The sequence below is a fragment of the Myotis davidii genome, unplaced genomic scaffold, assembly GCF_000327345.1.
Source record: "Myotis davidii unplaced genomic scaffold, ASM32734v1 scaffold281, whole genome shotgun sequence".
Classification (NCBI taxonomy): domain Eukaryota; kingdom Metazoa; phylum Chordata; class Mammalia; order Chiroptera; family Vespertilionidae; genus Myotis; species Myotis davidii.
Genome location: NW_006293784.1, coordinates 7,200,197 through 7,223,665, shown reverse-complemented (window position 1 = coordinate 7,223,665; position 23,469 = coordinate 7,200,197).

Below are 23,469 nucleotides of genomic sequence, written 5' to 3'. Positions count from 1 at the left end.
TTGTTGTGCTGCTGAAACTCCCCTGGTCCTCTGCCTGGATTCCAACTGCGCGTTTGTGCACCTCATTTTGTTAGCGACTGATGGCTTCCCCTTTCTCTGAGAAAGCCAGCTGGTGGAGGACACCTGAAGAAAAGTCAGGACAAGAAAAGGTGTTTGGAAGTGGTGCAGAGACTAAAGGGACTGTGGAGATGTCCCTGAAAAACCAGCATTGACCCCAGCAGTTTTACAACACTATATAGTGTTTGGGTAACATTTGGTCATGGTGCTAGAATCCTTGTAACGGGACGGATTTATGCTTTTTGCTGTCTTTGGAGAAATGAATTTTATGAATGTTTCTATTTAAAGAGAACAAAACAATAACAGGAGACACCCCAGTCCCGATTACCCTGCCTCCTCCACACACATAGTATTCTAATGTGGTTTATTCCTGAAACTGACTCATTCAGCTTTTCTCCTGGAAGTTGTCAGTATGGGTGCCTAGTTAATGGAGAAAACCAGCGCAGTGCCCAGGCACAATGCCATGACTCATTCCTGGCATTTCAGGGGCTTTGTAATGGAAATCATCATTCCAAGCGACAGTTCTCACCAAGTGGACCTGTGAATGTTAATGAAACCAAGTGCAGTCTCCACAGCTCCCGCATAACTCCCGCCATAGATCCCCTGTCTGCTTATGAAGTCATAACCCACGCAGGCTTGAATACCACAATACTGTTCTAATTAGTCTTTTAAAGCATAGCGACATATTTGGCTTTGGTGAAAGGAGGAAACTCTCACAGATGTTGGAACTGTTGGATTAAAAGGCGTTTTGGACTACTGAATTTGTCTCCTGGGTTTACACTAGTATCTAATGGCTTTTTAAATCGTCTCTGATGACCTGCAGCCAATTCTCATTCATTCATTCATTCATTCATTCATTCTCTCTATCTCCCTACCTACTTCCCTACCTACCTACCTACCTACCTACCTGTCTGTAATTCTGTGCATGTGCATAGAGTGTGTGTGTATATACTGGATAATCCCAACCTTTAATTTTACCTTCTGCTTGACCCGACTTTGTCCCAAAACTTCTTCCAAGTGTCATTCCCCTTACTTTGTACTATGTAAGATTTAACAGTAATAAAACAACCAAGAGCCCTAACCGGTTTGCCTCAGTGGATAGAGCGTCGGCCTGTGGACTGAAAGGTCCCAGGTTTGATTCCGGTCAAGGGCATGTACCTTGGTTACAGGCACATCCCCAGTAGGAGGTGTGCAGGAGGCAGCTGATCGATGTTCCTCTCTCATCGATGTTTCTAGCTCTCTATCCCTCTCTCTTCCTCTCTGTGAAAAATCAATAAAATATATTTTTAAAAAATCATTTAAAACAACCAAGAAATAGATAGAAGGAAGAAGTGGGGGAAAACAAAGAAGACGTATTTCAAATGCTTATTTTTCACTGACTTGGGTCTGAATTTTGTGACTGACAGACTGGTAGGATTTTGTGCAAACTCAGATGAGCCAGTTTCCCATCATTCTTGGAGATTGGGATGGAAGGTCAAATATTTGAAGTTGGTTTTTGGTGATTCCTATTCTAAGGATCATTGAACCAGGGATATTTTGGAACTGATAATTGGAAAGTAGACAATTTAGAAGGTTATTTTTAGCAAAAGAAGAGAATGAGCAATATATCCTATCACTCAGCCACTTTATTCCGATCCAGTCTCCTCTAACAAAAGCTCCCTGCTACGCGCTCTTGAAACACAAATGCTAATATCATGAGAAATGAATTACATGAAAAACAGTCTGATTTGTCCTAAAAGTGCTAAAAATACCATTCTGCAACCAAGAATGTTTAAACTTTCTTCCCTTTTCAGATGATGCAAGATTCTAGGCAAAGACTGGGTTTCAGAAGACACCCTGAGGCCTGGCCTTGAGTAGGGTTTTAGCTGTAGAAGTGAAGATCTTTAGACAAGGGCTTTCAAAGTGTGCCTGTAGGTGCACAAACCATTGTTTTCCATGCCCTTCTTTGGTGATGGCTGGTGATGAAAAGGTATTGTGTTTATTTTTTCCTCATGAAGAGACTACGGCACAGGAGATGACATTCCCAGACTTAGAACTTAGTGTTCCTGAGGTCCCATCTGCCGTGGGGAGACAACTCTGAACTACACCATTTTTTGTGTCGCTGTTTTCTGCATCGTAACAATTCCCCGTGCTTGTCCTTCCCGGTTCACCTCTCAGAATATGTGGAGGGAAATACTTCTGTTTGGGAGCCTTTAAGATTTGACTAGAGGATCTTGTCTGGGACCTGGGACAGAGAGGACGGGAGGAGATAGTGATCTGGAGGATATGGAGGATATGGATCTGGAGGATAGTGATCTGGAGGATATGGCGAGACAGGTGTGTGTGTGTGTGTGTGTGTGTGTGTGTCTCCAAAGATGGAGCCTGTGTTCCCAGTCTCACTGAGGCCACACTCCCTTATCGTCTGCCATCATTCATTCCCCTGTTGTGTCTGCTAGGAAATCTCACAAGCATGTTTGAGTTCACCGTGTATTTCTTTATACAGAAATCTTTTTTTAGGCTTCATGTAGTTGTAGAATAAGAACTATGCGGGTGAAACTAAAGTATTGGTCTTAATACAGCTGCCAGATTTTCTGTTTGAAAAAAATTTACTTTGCCCTGGCAGGCATTGCTCAGTGGTTAGAGTGTTAGTCCATGTACTGAAGGATCTCGGGATTGATTCCCAGTCAAGGGCATGTGCCTGGGTTGCAAGTTCTATCTCTGGCTCCTGTTGGGACATGTGCAGGAGGCAACAAATCAATGTGTCTCTCTCACATTGATGTTTCTCTCTCTCTCCCTTTTTTTCTCTCTCTTCCCCTTCCTCCCTTCCACTCTCTCTAAACATCAATGGAAAAAATACCTTCGGGTGAGGATTAACAACAAAACTTTTCTTTATAAAAGTACTTCTCAGGAAATAAAAATTAGGCAGTGCATGGTGAGTTGGGTGTTAAATGATTGCCACTCATTTTTTTAATGCGTCCTGTTGAGGGGTGTAATTTTCAGGTCTCAGAGAGACTAGGATTGCGAATGTCTCTGGACTGTGAGCAGAGATGATGGTTAGGGTTGTACTGTGAGTATTGAGGCTCTTTTTGTGTATGATTACTTTTTGATACGGTTATTTGGAAGGAAGGTTAACTAAACTTAAGTTACCTAAACTTAGCCACATTTGTTAAATCTTCATCTCTGGAAAATTGAAGGATGACTTAGTTGAAACAAGATCCAGAAGCCTCCGTTTCAGCACATTCTCCAGTTTATAATGTTAAGGTTTAAAGAAAACTTCATCCAGGAAACCAGCATCCCTGAGACCTAATGAAGCAGTTTATATTTTTACTTTTAAAAAAAACAAAAAACACAAAACTTTTTAGAAGCTTGTTGCCATGAAGAGTAAAACAAACCTCATGCTTTTAATCTTGTCCGTTGACATTGCCAGTGAGAGTGTTATTGTTGTTAGATAATCATAATGGTATGTTCTGGAGGCCCTTCTCCCCTCACCCGACACACCCAGTTCCCTCACACCAGCCAGCAGAGCCAGAGAAAGAAGAAGAAAGCAGCGTCTTATTTGCTTTCAGAATCGGATTCTCTATTGCTTTGGAGACATGCTGGGATTTGCTCCTAAACTATTATTACATTTCTATGTCCATCCAGGTTTAGATTCGTTCGTGGGAAGAACCATGTAAACAGAAGTGAACGGGTCAGGCCGTGTTGTGCGGAACTTGCCTGCAGGAGCCTGAGCTCGCCTCAGCGTGAGGAGGACTGCGTTCCCCAGGCCGGGCTGGGAGCGGGAGTTAGGGCTGCCCCAGGGCCTCGCACGCCCCTTGCCTACACCAGCCTCAGTTTCTCACCACCTGCCCAGTCAATGCTTGTTTTCGGCATTAGATGTGGTAATGTTTAAAAAGATTTTTGAAAACCTTTTTTTTATTGATTGCAGAGTAAAAGGGAGAGGGAGAAAGAGACAGAAACATCAATGATGAAAGAATCATTGATCAGTTGCCTCCTACACGCCCCACGCTGAGGAAGGAGCCCACAACCTGAGCAAGTGCCTGACCGGGAATCAAACAGTGACCTCCTGGTTCATAGTGACCTCCTGGTTCAACCACTGAGCCACGCCGGTCGGGCTGCAAACTTTTTATAAAAGTACTTCACAGATGTAAAATATGAATGTTAGAAACTCAACCAGAGCTTACGTAGGTAAATGTAATTATGTGTGTGTGTCTGTCACTATGTATGGGGACACCGGTAATTCTGGGAAAGCTTTTAGTCACTTCTGGATGGAGCCCCAAGTGAAAAATATGTAGGGAGACCAGTTCAGCAGTTTCACGAAGTTTAAATAAAGTGAGAATTGGAAATCTCCCAAGACAAGCAGAGGAGGTAAGCGGGGTCAGACCCCTGCTCCGGATGATGGTAAGATTAGTGACTGATGCTACGTCCCGGGTCAAGAAGAAACACAGAGCTAGTGACGACAGCTGTCCTGACATTCATGCACTGTGTGGTTACAGGCTGGCCCCATAGGAGCGGTAGGGACGAGTAGATGAACATACCTGAGGTGGGTCCATTGAAGGACTGTGTGGGTGAGGAGTCCCTGGATGAAGAAGGGCCCTGCTCTGATCCCACAATGTGGCCTTTTATGTCCGGGGTCGTGGGGAGTCTGCCGCATGCATGACGGACTCTCGAGGTATGAGTTTGCAGGAGAAATGTCTATAAGTTGTACTTATTCTCAGGACTCAGAAAGCAGCAGAAGTAACTGGGGCTTGCTCAGTGCCCTGTATCCTCGGTTTCATTCCATTTGCTCTCCTCTGTGGCCTCTCCAGCTCCCAGGCCTGGACAGGTGGGAGTCACAGTAAAGTAACATGAGGTGGTTTCCCAGGGGTAATGCCAGTGGTAGCCAAGTGACAAAGACATACCGTACCTGGGTCCCTACCTCTCACCCATGCCCCTCTCAGCACACATCCCAGTGTGCTCATCGTGTGCATCTTTCTGACATGTCCCAATTCCTGATATTAATGCTTACTGATCATTGGTTATGTTTGAAGCCAGGGGTGGGGAACCTTTTTCCTGCCAAGGGCCATTTGGATATGTATAACATCATTTGCAGGCTGTACAAAATTATCAACTTAAAAATTAGCCTCCTATATTTGGTCAAACATTTAATTAACTCCCCCCTAATGTGCCTTGGCAAGGCCAGACCAAATGATTTCAAGGGCCTTATTTGGCCCTCCGGCCGGACGTTCCCCACCCGTTTTAAGCAATTACTCTTGTTCCAAAAAGTACTTAAGATAGAGTTTCTCAGCACATAATCGTCTTCCCAAGGTGTTTTGCTCTGGATTTATACTCTGTAGCTGGACTCTTCAAATGATAAATAGAAAAGATAATGCGATGGGGAATAAACACGTGCCAATTAAAGCACAAAAGGAAACATGCTAAGACAAAACTTCCACTCTATTAACCATATAGGCCAGCCCTGTTTTTCAGGCATTCAGTGGCTTCTGCTTAAGCAATGCTGCCTCGTAGCTAGGCCTGCTGGAAAGGAAAAAAAAATGAATGAAGAAGGAAAAACATTGTGTTCAAGGTTGCTGGCTACCTGGATGAGCAACCCTGTGCTCTCGGCAGCCAGCATATCATTTTCTTCCGTTGTTAGCCACTCCTCAGCGCTGTTAAAGGTGGGCCCTCCCTCCCTACCCGCCCCCCACCCCGAAAAGCTGAGCACCTGGTGAGCACCTGCCCGGCTCTACAGGCATAGAAGTGTGTGCCAATGCTCCGGCCTTTACAGCTTGGGCTCTAGGACCCTGCGAGAGAGCTGTCATCTCTCAGAGTCACAGTCAGCTTCCTCTGGGACACCCATGAGAAGGATGGACTAGCAGGTAGATCCATCTGATTCCAGGCCCCCGTGGCTGTGAGGAGGGACAGAGTGGTGCCAGGGTTCAGGAAAGTCAGGGAAACTCCCATTTCTGTCTGGGAAGACCCACGTGGGTGGCAGTGACCCCGGAGGCCAGCGCAGTCACTTTATTCTAAGTGAACTTCACCTGAGTCCTCATTCCTTGAAAGGCCCAGAAGGGCTGGGGGGAGGCTGAGCTGGGATTGGGGAATCCAGAAGGGCTCTCTCTCTACCAGACTCATAAACTGCTATGATTCTCCCACAAACAGTCACTTCTCCGCTTGATTTATTCCTGCAGCAGAGCCCACATCCCACACCCTTCCCCTCCTCCCAGCACAGCTCCGAAAACACACCCCTGCCTGCATATTTTTCATCAGAAACTTTAGATGACTTCCACGCAGAGGAGGGGGAGATGGCACCCAGTCTTTTTGAAAGGACTGTTTAAGTGATCATTTGAGCCGAAAAGAAATCACCTTTTTATTCTTCAAAACAAAAGGCTTTTTCAAGCCCGCTGATTGGAGTCTAAATTGTTCCCCACAGCAGAATGGGGTGGAGGGCATGTCTCCAGGTGTATCCAGGTGGGCACAGTCTCCTAGTGAGTGGTGGGTGGATGGGATCTTCTCTGTGGACACCCTGGGGCTCACAGAGAAGGGATTTTTCAAATCCTGTCATTTCAAAGTCCAGGTAAAATATTGGCATAAACAATGGAGTTTTGCAAAGTCAACCCGCCATTGGCTCAGATAGTAATAGATAATCGGGAGTCAAGAAAAGTGAGTAGGTAGAGATTTTAAAGTCATTCTTGGTTTTAATGTATATGTGGTTATAGTAATCAGACAGAGAAGCACCCCCATGCCCCCAAACCCATCCTAGGCATTAAGAGCCCACCATTGGAGGCGAATTGTTTTTAAGGGCCCCACCCTAAGGGTCACTGATTTTGCAAATTAACTGACATTCCTAGAAAAGCTCCATGGTGTGCCAGTAAATATTTACTCCCTTCCGTGACACTTCAAAGGATACCCCGAAAAGTGCTGGTCTGCTTCCAAAGGGTGAGCAGTTTACTCTCAGGAAATGGATTACACACTTGTGGAATCAGACCAACACCCAGGCTGCTCAGTTTCAACATACTTGAAAATGCAAAAGGGAGCTTTCCTGCCTCCAACTTTCAAACCTTTTCCAGATGGACCAGGACTGGTGGGCGAGTGGGTGGAGCCCAGCAAGGCTGGTTCGGCACCATGATGGTGGCCACAGGCTGGTGGTGGGTGGCTATGAAGGGGCACCCCTGTACCTATAGAGAGATGCCTTCCATGCCTGCTCTGTTTGCATTTGCCAAACACCCACAAGCAACCAGGGAAATCTGTGGAAAGGCCAATGTGCTCAGCTGAGATGCTACCCCTTTACATCCTCCCTGCCCTCCCCCCACCCCTCCGTCCCCCTCCCCCCAGTTGCCTCTGCTGGTTTCACTTCTCCGCTGCAGCTGCCCGCAGCTGTCTGGGAAATGGATCTGGGCCCAGGGAAGCAGCAGTGGGGGGGGTGGGAGTAGAATATGGCATGTTTTTTGAATCTGGACCTTTTTGCCTTAGCAGCCAAAGCAGGCTCGGTAGGCCCACTCTGTGCAGCCTTTGAGGGGGGCTCAGCTGGGGGCCTTGGAGGGAGACACTTGGGAGGAGGTGGCTGAGCATAGTCTGCCCTTCAGGCCTGGGCACCAGGTTTTCAAAGAGGCATTGAGTGGAGCCAGAGGAGGGTGGTGAGGAAGCTGTGGGGATCTAGAAATCGTCCTATCTAAATATTAGTAGAAGGAACTGGATATTTTTAGCCTTAAAACATTAGGGGGATGGCTATCTTATGAAAGGGAGGGGTAGATGTTTTGGTAATTTTTAACTGTAGTAAAATATACATGAAATTTGCCACTTTAATCATTTTCAAGTGTTCAGTCCTTTCACATTAATTATATTCACAATGTTGTGCTACCACCACTGGTATCCATTTCCAGAACTTTTCATCACCCCAAATAGACACTCATTACACATTAAACAACTTCCCCCATCTGCCCCCTTTCCCCCCCAGCTCCTGGTAACATCTGATCTATTTTCTGTCTCTATGAATTTGCCTCTTCTAGGTTCCTTATATACGTGGGATCATACAATCTTTGCCCTTCTGTGTCTGGCTTCCTCCACTTAGCATAATGTTTTCAAGGCTCATCCATGCTGTGGCATGTCTCAGAATTTCAGTCCTCTTAAAGGCTGAATAATATCCCATTGTATGTATTTAGCACATGTTGTTTATCCATTCATCTGTTGATGGACATTTGGGTTGCTTTTGGTTATTGTGGATGATGTTGCTGTGCACATGGGTGTGCAAGTATTTGTAGATTTATTCTTTGTGGTTTCGTGAGAGCTGACCTTAGTTGAATGGGAAGAGGTTTCAGAGAGGCCAATTGTGGCTTCAGGAATCATAATTCTCTTTGACGGTGGAAGTGGGCTCCCTGTGGCCAGGGAGTAGCGCAGCCCAGTGACCATCAAGGAGGAATCGTGTGGTGGAACCCCCACAACTATGAGGAAAGGGCCAGAAAATCTCCGAGGGCCCTTCCATAAGCAGAATTCAGTGAGCCACAGGCAGGTGGCTGGTGCCTCCTAAAGGAACCACCTGGAGAAGGAAAAAGTGGTGCCCGATGAACTTTCCCCTGAGAAGAAGGGAAGGCGGTAGATTGACTATTTACTAGTCAGGAGAGGTGACTTGTTAAACTCTCTCTGGCCTGGACTTGAGATCAGAGGTTGATGATGCTGTTACACTCATCCAAAGGTTCTGTCTAGTCTTGGGGGGACCTTCCCAGAGTTCCTTAGAAAGCGTTCTTGCATGGTGGCATCCTGGGATGGAGGTGAGGTCCAGGGTCTTTAGCACGGTCCCCTCTTATCTGCCCAGAAAGGAGGGCTGCCCCTGGAGACCGTCTGAGCCCCATCTCAGGGTAGATTATGCTGAGTCCAGGTAGGGGGTGAGGGAAGGGGGAGAAGGCTGGATTGGGGTGAGTGCAGGAGTGAATACCAGCTGAGGGGGGGATGCCCTGGGATCCAACACAATTAGCTTTGTTCTGTTACAGTTGGGGGTTTTCTTATCATTAGCTGGGGAGGCCTAGCCAGAGAATTCCAGTATTCCAGAGTGAGTTTAATTGTGGGTGATTTCATTCTGCCCTTTTTATGTCGAAGCCAGGGGCTTGCGTCATGTAACAGCAAATTCAGGGAGATTTTTATTTGCATGTGAATCATAGCTTTTCCAGCTGAATGTCACTTACTTGGAATTTTCGCCTGATTTTGTTTTTGTTTTTGTCTCTTGGTGTTTTTCCACCGGGCTCTTTGGCTAACCAGAAAAAGAAAAAAAAAAAATAGAGGAAGGGCTCAATCTGACTAGAGCAGGGTTTGAGTTGGCAACTCAAAAAGGAGAGTATTATGAATGTGAAAAAAAAAAAGAAAACGGATGCTTTATTTTGCTTTGAGGGAGGGACTGAGGCCAAGTCAAATTGAGAGCTCTAATTTGGGAATGGTGTTATTACAGGTCATTGGGAGTTGGTTACGCTCTAAATTGGGAGGCCAGTCACATGAGGAAGCAGCAAAGGCGGGTCACATGGGGGACGGTCTGGGCACTTTTACAATGAAGTTTTATCTTATTTACTACACGGTAGAAATGTACATCTGCCGTGTTGAGAAACCAAGTCACCTTCCTGGCTGGTGAGCGTTCCCTGCCTTCGCCCATCGGTTGTTTTATAAATCAGCCAATTCTTCTGATATGTGTGCTTTCCGGGGCTCTATTTAGGTCCTGGAATCTGTTCAGTGATTAGTGGAGCAAGCCATGTGCTAATGGTTATATATCTGTTCTTCACCTTCACCTTCAGATCTTACTCTGAGGAGCTGCTTCCCTTTTTTATTTCCAAAGGCTCTACCCATTTTAGATCGCAAGGTCAAGACATGCTGATTACTTTTCAAAATAGGGATCTATTACATGTTTAAGGATATATTAAAAAGTGATGATAATTTATTCGGTAATCTTTCATTTCCTCAGCCGTTACTGTCAGCTTGCAAAATGAAAATTAAAAAAAAAAAGGGTCCTGCCCCACCATGGGCATTAGAAATAACGTCTTCTTCTTATCCCAAAGCTAGCTGTAGGCTGGTCATTCTTGGTGTCTTGGGACCAGGAAGGGTTGTGTGTGGTAAGTTGCTGATTTTTCTTGAAGAATCAAAGTCGGCTTTGTTGATGTCTGAAGCCCTGATTCGTTAGCTGTGTTTGAAATAAAAGCAAAACAACCCAAGAAGAATATCTAGAATTCAGCCTTTGGTACAAACAAGTTGTGCTCATGGCCTAAATGGGGCACGTTACTAAGCCTGTGACACAGAGATCCTGCTGGTGCCCGAAGCATGTGGATGGGTGATGCTTGTGATCGAGGTTAGGAATAGAGGCGTGTGGAAAGTTTCTATAAAAGGCAGCCGGGTCCCCTGGACTGGGGTGGACAGTGGTCAGGATGCTCTGGCACCGTTCATGGCCCTTCCAAGGTATTGCCATCTGACCTTGGGTGAGTTTCTCCGTGCCTCCGTTTCCCGAAAGCATCCTGTTGGTTTGGGGAGGGGAGGAGAGGGGCTTCCGGAGATGGATGAGATGGGAGATGTTATCAGGTACATGGATGGAGGGTGGTATCACAGGAACACAAATCAGGGCCACGTGTCTCCACACAGGGCTGGGCTGCTAGCCTCTCCTCAGGCGTCGTCCACTGTGGGTGATGCCTCTGACATCACAATACCCAGCAGGACACTCAATAATGACCAGCTGTGCCCAGTGGACACCAGAGCAGGGAAGAAAAGGACAAAGTGGAGAGGGAGGAGATGGCGCAATCCCCTGTGTGATAATTCCATCAACTCACAACTTTTTCACCTAACATCTGGTTCAACTGTAATGTGTTCAGCTCCATACAACCTGCACAGCCTCTGTGACCTCCCCCCCAAACGCAGCGAAATATTATGGTCCTCTAATCAAGAGAATTTTACACCCGTTGCTGCATGTCTCGTGGTTCATCGTCGGACCCGTGAGTTGATACTTCACCCAACGGCTCTCCGGAGCAACCGTTTAGAGGTAACGCTTGGCTCTGTGGTCCAGCTCCTCCTCCTAAAGCAGCACGGCACCCCGGCGGCCGTGGCTCTGTGGTAAAGATGCTTTAAGACAGCAAGTCCCCCTTCATTTTATTCCTCAGCTGCCTCCGGCGTGGTCAGACTGTATAGTGGGCCAAATGGTGGCTCTCCGGTGTAGCCTTAGTAGGTGTTATCACTCCTTTGGCATTGCTATCATTGGGAAGCTTGAAAGATCAGCCCTGTCCTGGAAATATTATGATATTTTGCTCGCTTATTCTTTCTTGTTAATGCAACAGCTTCCTCTTAAAAGTAAGTTCTTGCCACTCTTTGAATTGATTTCTCTTTACCATTCTCTTGGTAGAAAATTATTTTTCCCACCTGCTTTTCACATCCGCCTCAACCTGCTGATGTTCCCAAAGCTGGAAATTGGAGGCCATGATTTTCTCTTTGTTCCTTGGATCAGTGGTTCTCACATTTAAGTCTGGATCCGAATCACCTGAGCGGTTTTGAACACAGTTTCTGATTCAGAAAATCTTGGGTGGGGTCCCAGAATTTGCTTTCTAACGGGTTCCAAGATGTGTTGCCTCCTGTACACTTTGAGAACCAATGCCTTGGACCTTTCTGGCTCTCCTGTTCTTCCCTTCCCCTCCTTAGAGTATCATCCTGATCCCGTAGGTGATAGTAACTGTCAGGAGCAATTATATAGTATCCACCATGGGCCAGGCAATGGCCCCCATGCTTTATGCAGATCAAATAATCCAAATAGCACAACAATCCTATGACGTATCCCAGTTTCCAGAGAGGAAAGCGAAGTGTGCAGAGTGGTTAAGTGAATTGCCCAAGGACACAATGCTAACTAAATGGCAGGTTGGGTTCAAACCCAGACGATACAGCTAGAATCTGTGCTCTCAATCACTAGAGGCTGTATTATCTTTCTTTTCCTTCCCCTCAAGCCACTTAAAGCACGTGATACCCCTATAGTTCTTGGATCTGAGTATCCCAGAAAGGAGCCCCAGACCATCGAGGTACTTGTCACCTGCATTTTGGGGTCCAGGTGTGAGTGCAGATGATGGGGGCTTTTAGAGGGCCACGGCCTTGGGAGGGCCAAGGGAGGGGCTGATGTGAAGACAGTGGGGAGCACCCACTTGTGAAGAGAGGCTGGTGCTCACTTCTGTCAGTGTCCCTCCCCATTCTGCCTTGGGCCAGAGCCACGGCTCTGCTGCTGGCACTAGCACCCTAACCAGAGGCAGAGGAAGCTGTGTCATCAGCTATGATGGAAAAATGCGTGTAACCTTTGTCCAGTCTGGCCCCGTAAGCCTGCATGATCGGGCAAGTGAGTAGGGGACACAAGTCAGACACTGTCCCTGCTCTTAAAGTGGGGTCTGATTGGGGAGACAGTGTTGCACAGGCATGTATGTCATCGAGCTAGACTGTGTGGTGGACAGAAGGCAGTGAGAGCCAGACTAGATCAATAGGATCTACGAAGAGAAGTAGATTCTTAGACCATGTCATGGGTAATGGTGTGGGGCAGGAGGGAGAGGGTTCGGATGTCTAGGGGTATATCTACAGCAGAGAATGTTTAATGATAAGTAATTATCTCTTTTAAGATTGAAACAGCTAAAGGTTAAGACTCCATTTGTATGGTGATCATCAATGAAGCTCTTCATGTTTTTCTAGTACCTTATATGTTGGCTGCTGGCTGGAGGTCTGCTGTAGGCTCTGGGGTTACTCTAGAGAATGCACTTACTCCTTACAGAGCTGCCTGTTAGTTCTATAAATAGAGACCTTCTTAAATTATTTCTCTCCCCCTCTGGTTTGATTCGCTCCAAATTCTTTGTATTGCAGACATTTCCATGGGATACAAAACTGTTCCCATGGCTATTTCTGACCCTGCACACCCCATCCAAAAGGCATATCCTAGCCATAGACATTGATAAGCCCTTAATGATAAATATCTAATAGATTAATAAATATATCCACCTCCAAAGGTGGTGGGGTAAAGCCAGGTTAAAGCAAAACAGGTCACTGCCGTCACTCCCAGCTCTGGACCAGTGTGGCCTGAGTCCCCTCGCTATTTTTGTTTTCCTTTGGTTTAGAGTTTTAGCTAGTATGTTTGAGATTCAGGAAGAATGAGTGAGAGGCATCTAGCTCTGAGCTCTGGTTCCCCTGCAACATTCCCACAAAGTCTGCTAAAGCTGTAGGTGCTCATCTGGTTAGTCCTGATTCTGGTCCAGCCACTGACCTCAGGGTCTATTGAATTTCACGGTGGGATGCCTAGAAGGAGGGAAATGACCTCGGCCATTCTCATTCCAGATTATAGAACTTTATTCTTTACCATCGTCCTTTCTAACTTTTCTCCTCCTTACCCCACTGTCCCAAAGGACTTCAGATACTAAAAAGGTAGCTCCCCATTGAAGAGATCAACCAAAGAACTTAAGATGCATAACCCATGGACACAGACAATAGGGTGGTGAAGGCCTGGGGTAGGGAGAGGGGAGCGGGCTAGAATGGGTCAATGAGGGGAAAGAGGGGACATACATAATACTTTCAACAATAAAAAAAAGTAACTCCCCTTCTCAAAAAATCAGAACAATCATATTCTGATTGCGTCCACAGACCTACTAACCTGAAAACGAGTTGGGTGCACAAGTAACAGGTGATAGATAATAAGCTGCTTTTCTGCTTACCTTTGCATAAGTTTCTGGAATTGGCTGATGGCTCAAGAGAACCAGGAGGGAGGTGTGCCTCTAACTCCCTCTGCAGGGCTGTCCTAATGAGAACGAGAGAGAAGGACTGGCTATATCCTGGGACAGATCACCCAACTCTGTCCTTGCGCGGTTGACTAGGCCCTTTTCTCAAATACAGTAACAGTTAATTTGTGGCCATGGATTCAAATATCCTGCCTTCACAACACTGTTCGTTCTCTCCGCCGTAGAATAATTTGTACATGTATTTCAGACTTCATACCTAAATGAATGATACATTAATTTTACTATGAACTATTCTAACATGCATATTTTAGGAATATATATATATATACCATTCCTTGGTGACAATACTTACATAGTTACACATTACAGGGCCCTTACATTCACACTTATACTGTAGATTCTTATCCCTCAAGTGGGAAATCTTGTCTATAAGTTGTTGAGCAACATCCTCATTATTTTAGAAAGTGTGGGACCTGGTGACTTAATAGTCCAGACTCTAATTTAAAGACATAGAATGGTTCCCTGTTGTCAGAGGTGAAACTTGCTCACGCTGACCCTTTCCCGACTTCGGGAGGTTTATAAAACCGTTGTGTGAAGTGGCTGTGTTCACTTTGGCCTGTTGGTTTGAGCACGAACTACTCTTTTGTGATTTGACCTGTTTATGTTCCCCCCAAGACGCTCCTGTGTTGACTCTGTCTGGACATTGCCAAGGATTTTGGTCTTGGAATTCCTTAACAAATATTACTGCAATTAGGCTACATGGACCACGGTATGCCCCTCTCAAGCCTTGCATTTCCAGTGCTTCTCATGGAACAAGGCCCGAATCTAAATACACAGCAGGTCCTCGAATAACATCATTTTCCTCAACATTGTTTTGTTATAACGTTAATGAGGAAAAAAAAATCAATTCCCAGCCGGGGCCACCACCTGAGTGGAATTTGCGCATTCTCCCCATGTCTGTGTGGATTTACTGTGGGTACCCCCACGTCCCAAAGACGTACAGGTGAGGTGAACTGGCGTGTGAATTGTCCCAGCATGAGTGAGTGTGAGTGGGTATGAATGGGAGTGACCCTACAGTGCAAGGACATCCTGTCCAGCGTCGGTACCTGCCTTACACCCTGAGCTCCTGGGATAGGCTACTGTCACCCATGACCCTGAACTGGAACAAGCAGGTTGGAAAAAAATGATTTTGGTTGTTTTTAATAATGTTTCTTAAGTGTATGGGTAGCTCACATTTATTTCAGTATTTAATATGACAAGCATTTTGGGTCTTAATTTAGAAGTTAGTGATATATTTGTGACCAGAAATTTGCCATCGGAACTTAACTCTTGTTTATATCAATTAGCTTATGGTACAGTTGGTTTCATTATATGTCATTTTGATTAAAGTTGCAGTTTCCAAGAACCTATCAACCGTGTTAAACGAGGACTTACTGTAGTAGTACAAAGCATGCTTTTCTCCTTTGAGAGGACGGCAAGAGGATTGCAAATTCATCACTTTGAAATGCTGTTGGAGAGTCATTTTGTGGTCTGTGGGGTTTTGTTGATGCTGATCTGGGCGTGAGAGTGGCACTGAAGATTAGGGAGTGGGAAAGCGTCCTGCTTTTACAACATTTATAGCCTCTCCTCCAAGGGGATATGGTAGAAAAAACTAGCTGAATGTGGTTTGCAAGGATTTGTCTTGCATTTGTCAAGTGTAAGGTAACCTGCTCTTCATCTCTAATTTATCTGACCCTTAGGAGACCTGTTCCTATGAGGTTTTATTCTATATAATAAAAGGCTAATATGCAAATTAGCCAAATGGAATTACCAGTCGCTATGATGCGCACTGACCACCAGGGGGCAGACGCTCAATGCAGGAGCTGCCTCCTGGTGGTCAGTGCACTCCCATGGGGGCGTGCCGCTCAGCCAGAAGCCGGCTCATGGCTGGCAAGTGCAGTGGTGGTAGTGGGAGCCTCTTGTGACTCCTTGGCAGCAGTCGGGACATCCCCCAAGGGCTCCCAGACTGCAAGAGGGCACAGGCCAGGCTGAGGGACACCCTCCCCCGCCCCCACCAAGTGCATAAATCTCATGCACCAGGCCTCTAGTTAGAACATAATCATTTATGGCTAAAAACATTTGGACACTCAACTGTCTTAACACAAGCTATTGGCATTGGTTTTCTTTCTTCAACAGATGTTTGCAAAAGAGTGTATTAAATACATTTAATTCTGCTGTTTCAGCCACTCAAATCTTTGTCATGTAGATTACTTTAATTGGTGTCAGTTACAATCAGGAAAAGTACCCATTATGCTTTTGTTTTCTAGCACACGGGGAAATTTTCCATCCTAAACAGAATATTGAGAAGGGGGGTGTAGTAAAGATTTTGAAAATCATTTTATTTTCCTCCTTTGTATGTTCTTTGTTTTTATCTGATTTCTGAAAGTAATCAGAGTTCTCCAGAGTTAAACGAGAAAGGTGACTGAACAGTTTTGGGTGACACTTGGTACCTTTATTTGCAGGTTACCCAGTCCGTTGGTCTTCATTTAAAGAAAATTTCTAGGAAATGCCTAAGATTTAGAGTAAGAAATCCTAAAGTCTAATAAACCACTATTATACAAAATGCTTGGCATGATTTTATAGGGCCACTAAAAATGAGATTAATAAAGAAATGTTAATACATGGAAAAATAGAGACAATTCTACCACCTTCATAGAGCTTATGGTCTAATAGAGAAAAACAGAAAACAAATGGTCCACAGCAGATCACATGGTCAGTACGATAGAGAAAAATAAAGCAGGGCAGCGGGGATGTGGGAGTGTAGGGTGAGAGGGTGATGTGTGGACAGAGGAAGTCTCACCAAGAAGACAGACGGGGGGAACTAAAAGAGCAGTCCAGCTAGAGGAAACAGCAAAGGCAAAGATTGGGAGGTAGGCATGTGTCTAGAATGTTAAAGGAACCTCAGGGAAGCCAGGATGGACTGAAATGAATGAGGAACATAGCAGGGGTGGGGTCTAGATCACAGAGGGGCTGATAGGCCATTGTATGGCTCTTACTCAGTATAGGATGGGAAACCACTGGAATATTTGATCAGAGAAATGGCATGGCTTATATTCTAATATAAAAGGATCATCTGGTTGTTACACTGATAATATATTGTCAGAGTGCGTGGAAGGCAGAAGCTTGATGAGAGGTAGACAAATTCTGGACCTGTTTTGGAGATCAGGCATTCAGGATTTACCAACAGATTAAACATGGGATGTAAGAGAAACGATGGACGATGGTCAAGGTTACTCCAAGGTTTCAACCTGAGCTACTAAAGAGATGGAAAAATCATGTGCTGAGCTAGGGAAGAAGAACAAAGGAGCATATCTAGTGAATAAGAGCACGAGTTCAGTTTTGGACATGTTAATTTTCAGATCATCTGAGTCGAGATGTGGAGGATGCAGCTGGGATAGGTGAGTCCGAAGCTCAGAATGAAACCTGGGCAGTAGGTACAAATGTGGGAGGCAAGGCCAGAGGTCAGAACTGAGGCAAGTGGGTTGGGAGCTGGCCTATTTCATGTGCCTGCTGGGAATGGGCAGCCTCAGACCTACAAGAGTTGGTCATAGCCAGAGGTTAGAAGCCTGAAGGTGAATCCCAACCCTAATTTGAGCCCTTAGATGAGATCTCAGGACTAGTTCACTGTTGGCCTGTGGTCCTTCTGGAGCAAAAGAGCCACCTTGATCACTCAACCATGCCAGTAATACCCAGGAGAAAGGTGACCAAGATGGAAAATCCTCATTGAAGAGATGACCAGATCCCTCTGGAGCAGTAAGTGGGTCACTGTAGGTGTCTCTCGGGACCAGAGTTGCCTGGTTCTTGCCCTTTGAGAACAGTCAGGTGTCTTTGAATGACCAGCACCTAACAACCTTATGTTCTCAGAGAAAGCTCCAGTAGTTATAATGGGCCATGGAATCCACTACACAGATCCCTGCCTTTTCTAGTGAATTCAAAGGGCAGTAGCATTTTGAGTGGGTTTTTTTTTTTAACCAAGTTAACTATTTTTTGTGTAACAAATTACCCCAAAACTTAATGGCTTCACATAATAACGTTTATCTTAGTTTTCTGAGGGCCAGAAATTTGGGACAGTCTAGCTGGGGAGTTCTGGCTTAAGTTTTGTCTTTCACAAAGTTGTAGCCAAGAGGATGACTAAAGCTGGAGACTCTACTTCTGGGTGGCTCACTCACATGGCTGGAGTTGGTATTGGCTCTATTAGCAAGCCTGAGTTCCTCCCTCATGGGCCTCTCCCAGGGTTCCTGGTGTGGCTAGCTTTCCCCCAAGCAAGTGAACCAAGAGAGCGAGATAGAAGCTGCAGGGCCTTTTATGACCTATTTCAGAACACCCCCGCCACACTCTACTGATCACATGGATCTGCTCAGATTACACAGGGGAAGAGACTACAACAGGGTGTGAAAACCAGGGGGCCGCCTCAGAAGCCAGCAATCACCTCCTTGGGAAAAAGGAAGAAGGTTCCTATCTTCTTAATCCTTTGTACCTGGCTAAGCACCGTTTGCAAGTGCAGGAACTGTGTCTGTCACTCCATAGCATCTGGGTCCCCATCACCACCGGTCTAATCCACATCTCTTGCAGGGATCCACGAAATTATGGGGCTCTTTCTTTAGTAATCTCTAGCTCAAGAGAGTACCTTGGGAGACAATAGGCAAGTAAAGGTGCCATCATAAGAATTCCACTGTTTGCCATGGGCATTTGCCATTTCCCCCTGATTTTTTTTTTTTTATGTGTCCTGTCAACTCCAAATACATGGTGTGAGGTGTTACCACTGGCCATCTGTCCTGGAATTGTGCGGAGTTGCACTGCTTAGAAGCCTTTATTACATGATATGTCTAGGATTGTAATACACATTCTTCCAAGGAACATTTGACCATTGAAGACCCATGAGTATTCCCTCCTTTTAGCACATTTATTTAATATATATATACTTCTTGATGTGTGTACTTAATTTCCAGACATTTCTCATATGAGCAAATTGCCTAAATACACTTGTGAGATGCCAAATGTTATTAAACCAAAAAACAATGGTATAATAAAATAGCAATTTAAGGGTAATTTACTAACAACTGGAGCCCTTAAACATTGACATAGTGTTGTGTAGTGCCATTGTATAGTAATAATACCAGACTTGGTATTCAAACGCACTCTTTGTCACTCCAAGAATCATTGGGACGGTTTCCTAATCCTAATGGCCTTTAATTATAGCTCTTCTAAGATTTTCTTTTTAGTATTCCTGTGTCCCTGGTTTATAAATTATAAATCATTAACTTTTACCTTCATAAAACAGCCAGCAAGCTCGTAACATCTCTGGTCTTTATCCAGAGAAATAATAAAGTATTCAGAGAAAGTTAATAGAGGTGAGTTGGCATCACTAAACCTTGCTGTTCTTGGTTTTATGGTTGTCTGCTGAACAGAACGATGTTGGGGTGGATAATAATAGACACTGCCTCACAGAAGTGATCAGTTAATTGACCATTTTGAGGATTCCTGGGTCTTCTCCAGTCAGGAAAATCCATTGAATGCACGTCTCACTAAAAGCTCTTTTCTCTCTGGAAGATGATGTGGATGCCACAGAGAAGGCCAGTGGGCAGCTGGCAGGACTGAGCCATTATGTACCAAGTCCCCACATGTGGGATCTGACTTCTGTTTGCAGGTGGAGATACTCCCTCTCGTCAGTGCCCTGGGGATGCTCTGAGAGACTGATTGATTCTGTACTAACTAGAAAGCAAGGAAGTAGAGCCTGCAATGCTGGCTTATTAATTTGCCGGGAGGAGCCATCATCAGAGGGACCAAATGTACTCAAAGTCCATATAATCAGCACAGCAAGGCCACCACAGGAAGCCAAATCATAATCAGAAACCATTTACAAGTATTAAGTTGCCCTGAAAAATCATCATCACAGAATCTAGAAATACATCAAGTCTGTGTGATCAGTTCATTCTCTCCCTGAAGGTACCTGGGAAGCTAAATCATAGACCTAAGGTTGTTTGGTGAATGGATAATCAGGATGAGGGAGGCTAAGTGAGGCTAAGCAGCAACAGGTTAGCGTCATGAGCTCATCTCATGGTGGAAATGACTTTGCCCGAAGGACTGAACGACTCAAAGCCAAATGCCTAAACTTCCTTTTTCCTAGAGGGGCACGCGGATAGGTGTATTGCTTATCTCTGGCCACATAACAAAGCACCCAAAGCGTAGCAGCTTAAAACAACGATAAACATGTTAGCACACACAGTCCGTGGGTCAGGAATACGCATGGTGCTGGCCCGGGGTTCCTGGAGTGCAGTCACCTGGAGGCCGAACCAGTGCTGGGCCTTCTGCTTCCAAATGGTCCTTTCCCATGGCTGCCGGCTGGCACTGGACGGTGACAGGAGGTCCCAGCTCCTCACCAGCAAGAGCTCCCTCCCTATTGGGCTGCTCCACACAGCATGGCAGCTGCCCGCCCCCAGAGTGTGTGACCAGGAGAGCAAGGCCAAAGCTGCAGGGCCTCTGGTTACCTAATTCGTGATGTCACACGCTGTCATGCTACTTTCCAGTTGAGGGAAGTGACTCACTAGGTCCAGCCTTCCTTTAAAGGGACGGGAATTAAGCAGGCTCCACCTTTTGGAGAAGAGTGTCAAGGAAATTGTGCACATATTTTAAAACCACAATGGGTATCACCCTCATTGTCTCTGTAACTCCTTTTTTCCTCTATTTCCATAGCTGACCAACTCTTCTGATCTATCTACTCTATAAATATTCTAGTATTATATTTATAAAAGTAATACTAGGACACTAATTATATACTTAATCATATGTTATATGTGTATAATTATATATTTTATGTATTATGTAATTACATATAGTATAAATATTAATGCATTTAGCATGTTCAAGCTCTTCTAGCATGATAACCCTTATGCATCTTTATGCTACTTTGCATACTCCCGTTCTGCCATCTCACCAGCGGGGGGGCCTGGGACAAGTTCCTTGACCTCTCCGTGCCTCTGTGTCCTCATCTGTAAGAGAAGGCTGTAGGACCTACCGCCCAAGGTTCTGGTGAGGATTCAGTGAGCAATTATATGACAGCACTTAGAAGAGTGCGTGGTGTGCAGAAAACATTCAGTCCTGTCAGCTGGCAGCCTGGCCGCTGTGGCAGTGACAGAAACAGTTTGATCCAGTCGGTGTAGCTGGCCCTCGGAAGGCAGTCCTATGTCCATGTTCCCAGCGGCAGGTAAACAAAGTCATAGTTGTCTTCCTGGCCCCGTCACAGCCCCACCCCGTCCCAGCACTGTCCCAAGGACAGAAAGAACTGATTCAGGCCCGGACGGGACCGGGCAGCGGCCCCTCGTGTCCCTTTCCTCTTTGCGGTGCTTGTTGCTCCTCTGGAACCCAGGTTAATACCTGGCAGGGAGCTTCGCGGGCATAACATGTTTAGTTTGTACTCTGAATCCTGTTTACAGTTTGTTTTTGTTCCTGATTTTTTTTTTAGACTGACCTTTTGCGGAAGGGGACAGTATCCAAACAGGGAAGTGACCTAGCAGAGAGCTAGGGAGTTCCTTGAGCCTCGTGCATTTCTATTCACGGTTGTTCCCAAATTGTATTTTTAAACACATCTGATCAGTGTTGGCGACGGACGTGGGTTCATCTTCCTCTTGGGCCCTTTTGCTTCTTGCCAGTGCCTGTCGAGCAACTTGGGCTTAGTGAAGCGATTTTGTCTTCATCCCAAGCATATTCATGATTTATAACAAGCCAGGTTTGCTGAAAATGTATTGATGAGAAAGTTAGAATTGGTGCTTTTTCCATCTCCCGGAGCGACTTTAAAAGGGAGGCTGTACCTAGTGGGATGCATGAAGGTTGTCTTGTGTCAGGTGGCAGTTAGCTAAATATAGTCAGGGAGCTGGGAGGGACCTGCCGAGGTCATCTCTACCCTCCCACCCACCTTCCCATCTGAATGTCTCTAGTTCTGTGCAAGCCAGTGCAGTAGCCACAGCCACGCATGGCTTCGGAGCCTTCCGGCTGTGGCTAGTGTACGCTGAGTTATGCTGTTGGTGGTAAAATACACCCTGGATTTCAAAGACTTCATACAAAGCAAAGAATGGAAAATGTTTTATCCATAACTTTAGATTAATTACAAGTTGAAATAATAATATTTTGACATATTGGATTAAATAACATTTATCATTAAAATAAATTTCACCTCCTTTTTAACTTTGAATATTAGAAAATTTAAAATTCCTTATGTGAAATTCCATAGTCCATATCAATATCTATCCACTTCTGTAGACCATCTAGTTCTATTCTTCGTGCCCCCAGGACAGACCGTAGAGCCTTTCTTAGAGACTCCTCTGGGTCTTTTGTCATTCTGGCACTTGGTTCTTCTCCACATCCCATTTTAATCTCTCCTGCCTCAATTTGAAGACTTCCACTTCCAAATGACTGTTCATCTCCTTTAGAGATCTCTACTGGCCTCCCATTGGCTAATCAGCATGATATGCAAATTAACCACCAACAAAGATGGTGGCTAATTTGCATACTGCAGGCAGGGTGGGTCAGCGCCATCCCACCTGCCTCGCTGCCATCCAGGCCTGCTATCTGCCACCCGGGGCAGTGGACATCCTGTGTGCGACCCGACCCAGGGCGGCGGGGCAGGACAGCGTGGCTCCTCTGTCACCCCAGCTTCCTCATCACAGCTCCCTTGGGGGCCTAAGTCTTTATTCGGACATCCCCCGAGGGCTCCCTGGCTGCCAGGAAGATGTCTGCCTGCCAGCTTAGGCCTGTTCCCCTGGGGAGTGGGCCTAAGTTGACAGGTGGACATCCCCCAAGGGGTCCTGGACTGCAAATGGGCACAGGCCAGGCCGAGGGACCCCTGCCCCCCGAGTGCACAAATTTTTGTGCACTGGGCCTCTAGTCTTTTCATATTGTTCAATTGTAAGCTCAATAACCCCATTGCCTTTTACCTTTTTACTTTGTCCACCTTTTCCAACTCTGATGAGGTTTTGTGACCTATTCTGGGTCGTCTTTGGTCCATTATTTTTAAAACTTGGTATCCAGCTCTAGCTGGTTTGGCTCAGTGGATATAGAGTGTCGGCCTGCGGACTGAAGGTCCTGGGTTCAATTCCGGTCAAGGGCACATGCCCGGATTGCGGGCTCGATTCCCAGTAGGGGGTGTGCAAAAGGCAGCTGATCAATGATTCTCTCTCATCATTGATGTTTGTGCGATTCCTTCCTTCTAGTTGTAGAGTTTACAGTCAGCCAGGCTTCCTATGGTTCTGGATGAAGTCCGTATTGTTTCTCTGAGGTATTAATCAATTGTTGTGAGCGGCCTTAATTTCCCGGTGTTTATCTCTGCCGCCATCTTAGTTTCCTCATCATTGATGTTTCTATCTCTCTCTCCCTCTCCCTTCCTCCCTGAAATCAATAAAAATATATTTTTTTAAAAACTTGGTATCCAAAACCACCCAATATCACTCTACTGTGGGCCTGACTAATATAGAGACAAGTAGAAGGACTTATTTCCACCATCAAGTACTTGAATGGTTATTTTGATACGTTACCTCATTTAATCCTACAACACACGGAGAGCAGATGCTCTTGGTAACGCTCTTGACAGACAAGAGAGTTGAGGCTCAGAGACGTTAAATAATCAATTGACCAAGCCTCCGCTGCAAATGAAGTGGCAGATCTGGGATTCGGGCCCAAGTTTGCCTGACTCCAAAACCCACATTTTTTCATT